Source organism: Castor canadensis, chromosome X, assembly GCF_047511655.1.
Source record: "Castor canadensis chromosome X, mCasCan1.hap1v2, whole genome shotgun sequence".
NCBI classification, from domain to species: Eukaryota; Metazoa; Chordata; class Mammalia; order Rodentia; family Castoridae; genus Castor; species Castor canadensis.
Genome location: NC_133405.1, coordinates 117369170 through 117375623, shown reverse-complemented (window position 1 = coordinate 117375623; position 6454 = coordinate 117369170). Strand labels below are relative to the sequence as shown.

Here is a 6454-nt window from a genome sequence, read left to right as displayed (position 1 = left end):
AGAGTGACTTGAAACTCTCAACCAGGTTGATATCTTCCTTATTTACTTCTAAGCATACACTTCTAGATTTTGTTCACTTCCTGCAAAGCACTGAACATAGATTCTTCCTTTTTCATTAACGAGCCATGCCCATAGCCGCTAAGATAATGTCACATAGTAATTGCCTTAAGCCTGGATTTCAGAATCAAACATATTGGCAGGGAACTGGATGTTGCCCAATTGGCTTAGACAAATGCAAGCTCACCTCTGGAGATGTGATTAGAATTAGTTACTAAGTGAGGCATGGGCTACATAGAAAGGGAGTGATGGTATCCACACAAAATTTAAATATGAGATTGTGTAAGGTAGCATGAATCAATGACATGAAAAAAAAAAACTTGCTCAGGGATTCCTGAAAAAAACTTTCTCACCCTTAAGAGAGACCTATGGAACGCCAATCTGTCCCCTAGCAGATATAAACACTGAACCACATTACCCCAGTAACTGCTGTCAGCCATCCTACCATAATTAAGGAAGTGGAACCAAGTGCAAACCCACAATAGTGAAAATAATATCCACACACACACCACAAATATGAACACACACACACATAGGCAGAAAAAATGTAGAGCTTTGATGTTTTTCTGTCCTAAATCCACACAACTATCTTTTTTCCTTTTTTATCTTTTTTTATTGTTGTGCTAGGTGGGGGTACATTGTTGCGTTTACAAAAGTTCTTACAATATATCAAATTTATCATACTTGAATTCACCTTCACCATTCTCCTTTATCCCCCCCATTCCTGGAACAGTTTCAACAGGTATCATTTTTCCATCTGCATACATGTGTACACAGTATTTGCACCATATTCACCCTCCCTCTACACCCTTTCTCCACCTCCTCCCCCATCCCACTAGTGCCAACATCCCAGCCAGGATGTGTTTTGCCATCCTGTTCTCCAATTTTGTAACAAAAGAAACAGAAGAAATGACTTTTTTGTGTTTAAGATAGCTACATAGGGAGTAAGTATCCTTGTGAAATTTCAATATGTTATATATTTCAATGTATTATAACCCGAATTGGTTCATCTCCTCTATTTTTCTTCTTTCTACCTTAGTCCCCTTCTTATGGTGATTTCAATAGGTTTAAAAATTCTATATTCATTCTTGTATAGAGAGCACATCAACCATATTCACCTATAATATGGAATGCTTTACAAATTTGAGTGTTATCCTTGGGCAGAGACCATGGTAATCTCTGCATTGTTCCAGTTTTAGTATATGTGATGCCAAATACACAACTTTCAATTCTAGTTTTGTGAAGCAATAAAACCATTATATTAAAATAACTGAAAATTTATTTTCTGACAACATACAAAGGCAATATAATTGATACATTCACTTAACTCCCATAACTCTACCTGCACCAGAAAATGGTCATTCAATTGCAATAAAAACAGTCTTTTAATTTTCTATATCTATAAATTTTCAATTAAGATTTTGGCCTTTGTATTTCTACTGTGCCATGAATTTCACTTTAATGCCTTTTAGACATCCAAGTGAAGGTTCTGGGAGGACTAAGTGTTGGTCATGTGAGATTGAGGTTTAGATAACACTTTAAGTTGAGATATAAATTTTGGAATCATATGCATATGAATGGCATTTAAATTCAGGAACTGCATGAGGTCACCTAAAATGTGAATGCAGACAGAAATCAAAAGAAGCACATGGATTGCATCATCTGTGGTACAATAGAAACCCTCACACAAAAAAGTGATGCCATCATACATGAGGCCTTCCCTTTAACAAATACATTGCTCAATTTTACTCTTAATATTTCAAGGAAAGATGCTCTCTTTCTGAGTGTCAATCATAGTGGTGAAATTATTAGACAGATATTACTTGGTCCTTCCTATGTGCAAGAATTTTTGAAGATCACATTTGATGACACTATTGATAGCAACAGATAAATAAAAAATAGCTCTGTGCTAATGAATTTTGATTTCTCTAAAGGAGCAAGGCTGGAGAATAGGGTGAGAAATAGAAAGCAATATGAGGAGGTAGGTAAGTACACTGAGACCTTGAGCAATCACCAATGTTCCTTCCGCCTGGAGTTTCCCGGAACCCAAAATGAGGAAGTAATTAATGCTGCTTAAAAAATTTTTCAGAGCACTTGTTTTTCTTCATACATAATAAAATGCTTAAAGTAGAACTTTTTAAAGTCTGCTTTATCATGTAAGAAATTCAAAATAGGATTTTAAAAAATAACATTCTCTTAGGTGGTATTTAAATCTCTTGTTGCTGCCTACTTTTTTAAAGAAGCAGAGTGGCATTTCAGAGAGTCAAGTGGATCCAGAAAGCAAAAGATCACAAAACAGGATAACAACAGCTAGAGTTCATGATTATTTTTCTAAAAATAGCCACTTGTATCTTAGAAATACACAAAGGGTAATTTAAGGGGCTTTTAAAAAATAATAAAATATATGTCAAACCCACATTGTAAACCAGATTTAAACTCAGTGAAGTGATCTTTCATACATTATACAGTGGCAATTACCATGTAAATAGATTTTAAATAAAGTGATGTATTATTTAAAACTTCAGTGTTATATAAAGCAAGCATGGGGCAATGCTTGATATCGGTTTTATTTTCAAATCAACACCTCCATTGCACACAGAAAAAGGATTGCAATTTTTCTGGATAATTTTAATTATATTATTCATAATAGAGTGCAGTAGCCCCTATGATTATATATTTTCCCAACATTTGTGGAAACATTACAGTATTCCCTATATAATCATAAATCTAACATTTTTCCCATTTGAAAGCATTCTCATTTCAGAATTTTTAACGAGAACTCCTAGAGAATACATTTAATTCAGACTGTTATAAATGACATAAAATAATAAAAATCATGATGAATGAGAATCAGAATTTCCTCCTTGATTAGAGAAGTTTTTGAAGGTGCTTTTGCCAGACCAGATTTGAAGGAAAGAGAGGAAGAGAAAAAGGAAGATTTAAGGAGGGTTTATGGACCCCACATAGGAGATTGGACCTGAAAAATCAAGACCAGAATCAGTCTCCTAACCACCAAGCTAACTCTAAAATGGGTATCATTCATTCTAGTCTTTGGGAACTGTTTGGAAGCTGAGTAAATTACCACCTATTAAGCTGGTCACCTTCAAGTTCTCCTGGTTGCTACTTGACTAGGCACTGCTCTTCCTAGACACTGAGCATTTGTAGGAATATGCTTTCCTTCCTCTGAGTCTGGGCTTATGTTACAGCTGCCTTACATTATTTACACCATCTCTATAAGTAGTGGAGGAATAAGGCCAAATGGGTTCTTGAGCACACAGAGAGTGGATAGTAATGTGGAAGGGAGGATTCCCATACTTTACCTGACAATAACCAGATTGAGATTCACCTCCACCCGCTTCTCCTAACTAGAAAATCAAAGATAAGGAAAAACACATTCTGGAGCATACTCAATGATCTACTTCTCTCAAAGTAAAGACAGATACTCTGATAGTTAGAAATTGGGAACACAACTCTCTATAAGATGTGTTCAGGAATTTTTGTTTGTTTGTTTGGTGGTACTTAGGTGTTGAACTCAGGACCTTGTGCTTACTACGCAGGCATTCTACCCCTCGACACATGCCCCCCAGGAATTTTGCTTTGTTTTTTTTTTGAGATGGGGGAGTCTCACATTTATGTCTGGCAAACCTGGACAACAATCCTCCTATTTATGCTTTCATCATAGCAGGGATGACAGGCGTGTGCCACCACACCCTGCTTTTTATTGGTTGAGTTGGGATCATGTGAACTATTTTTGCTGCGCCGGCCTGGAACTGTACAATCCTCCCAGTCTCCACCTCCTGAGTAGATAGGATTACAGGCATGAGACACCATGCCCAGCAAGTATTTTGTTATTATTTATAATCTACTAACTGCCTCATCCTTCTTGAAAACTTCATCTGCTATTCATCATATAAATTTTCAATTGCATTCCATGTCTCTTTGTTCCCAATAGTATCCTTCTAACCTTCTAACCTTTTATCAGATTACTTTAATATGCTACTGTCAGTTTTCCTTGCATCAAACACCTTTTTACTCAACAAACATTCCTGTGTTCTTACTCTGGAGATTCTGCAGTGAAGATCATGGAATGTGTCCCAATTCTCATAGTTTTCCCTGCATAAATGGTCAAATTTAAATCCAGCTTCCTTAGCTACCTTTTCACTAAATAACTCAATTTAATTCCAGATTGGCATTCAAAGCCATAGTGTACTGTTGACCATTTTTTCCAAGAAACAATCTCAAATTTGTTCTTTGGGTAAGGTATAGTCCAGTGGAAAGAGTGCTAGACATAGGCAAGCACTCACATGGTTGAGGTGCACAATGAACTTACCTTCTTGAGTTCAGTTTCCCAACTTCTAAACTGGAGATTAATAGCCATTATTTTGCAAAATTTTTGAAAACACTGCAATGTTACTATGTCAATAAACTTATTTTGTAAACTGTAAAGTGCCATTTCAAGGTAACTTATTATGACAAACTGTCTTTCATACTTGGTGTTAATTACAAACACCAAGTTTAAGTATTTCGGAAGCAAGGTTGTCTGTATTTTTTTTCCCACTTAATCTAAAGAAAATCTAGCATAAATCTAATGACAACTTCCAAATCAATTTTAAGTACTAGTCTCTTAATAACTATAATATCAATAATAGCTCCCATTCAAAACTTACTGTGAGCCATAAATAAAATATTTCCAATGCGTTATTTCATTTCATCTTTCTAAAAAAATTATGAGATAATTACTATTAGAATCCTAATTGTACATGAAGACAGTGAGCATTATTTAACTTGAGGAACTTGACCACTGAGGCACAACTGAAATACTATAAAGGATCAAGTGTGGGTATTTCCTTCTGGTTTAAGGGTTCATAATAATAACCAGTTCACTGTGTTTCACTACCGATGCCTCCATTAACCCTTTTCTCTCCTTGTAATTCTCATTATGTTCTCTACTTGTGGATTTCTGTAGTGATGAATTTTTATTCATCACTGTATATAACCTCCACCTAGTGAACCCTATTTCCCCATAATGGCTATCAGTTCCTAAAAGGAAGGGGTCATGTTTATCATTTATGGTTTGCTGCACTATGCTGGTACTTCCTTATGTAGACAGAAAAAAATTAATAAATAGGTCTTGTCTTTACGTAATGTATAAAGAGACCAGATAAAAGAGGAAAATAATGTATACAACAAAGAATACTAAAACAGAACACTTAACATTAAAATAATTCAAAGATTTAATTAGAATCCAAAGAATTTTCATTTTATTCTTCCTTAATCATTTATGGTTTGGGATTTCTTTATATTTGAAAAACAGAACCCTACACAAGTAAGCCAGTTATCCATTAAAATACATTTCTTGCCTATTCCAGTATTCTCTTGAGTTTTTGGAAGTGGTTCACTTAATGCTAAAACTATTTTTAGTGTCCTGCTAAAGAAACTTGGTGAGAAATTGCACTTATTATATTAGTGAAGTTATAGCCTGTCATGCGTCTAGTTCAATTTGTCATAAAACTTATTTAAGAGCTGGATTTTGTAGGGGAAGAGTGTGTGTGTGATATGTGTGGTGTTGTTAAAAGTTGAGATAGTTACCACTGAAGAAAAAGTGGGTAAACATCTTGCTGGATTTATCTTTACAAGGCCTGAGAGATTTAGGAAGTATTCTTATTGCTTGAATTTAACCATAAAACTCATGACCCTGAGGTTAGCAGATAGGTTGTCCATTCATTTGTCTGGATCCTTTCCTTTGTCCCACCAAGGAGAAAAGATTATGAACTGAGACTCAGAATTAAACTACATACATGTACACATACATATATACATACATAAAGATAAGCCCACAAAATTACAATAAACATCATTTTCATACCATGACTAAGAAAGTGGGGCATTAACTAGTAATTAACAAAAAGACATTTGTTGAATATCTGCCCTGCATCATAATTGATCAGCCAAAGCACTGCAGGGCACAGAGAAGTATAAGCCAGAGTTAAATGCAGTGAATTAAATTCAACAAATTTCCATTCAATTCAACAAACATGCAAAGAAACAATAGTAAAATAGTCCATGGAAGACCCAAAGATAAAACAAGACATTGTCCCTGATTTCAACTATTTGGCTTAACTGTAGGAATGATATTTGACATTATAAGTTTTAAGTGCTATACACTTGAAAAGAGAAAGCTGTCAATGCAGCCAAATGGGATTCTGTAGTATTTAATTAGATAAATGTCAATTTAGTTTTATCATAAAAGATGGAAATACTTTATATACATGTATGAAAATAGAATAATGGTACCTATTAAAATTGTTTAAAGAGGGTGAAGGAAGATAAGAAAAAGTAATCAAAGGACTGAGTCTGATGCAAGTACATTATATTCATGTAGGGAAATATTGGGATC

General features: G+C 34.8%; 1 pseudogene; it reads right to left on the bottom strand.

Annotated features, from left to right (window-relative positions):
* Positions 1-1176: 1176 nt before the first annotated feature.
* Positions 1177-1277, bottom strand: LOC141420087 (U6 spliceosomal RNA; annotated as a pseudogene).
* Between the last annotated feature and the right edge of the window lie 5177 nt (positions 1278-6454).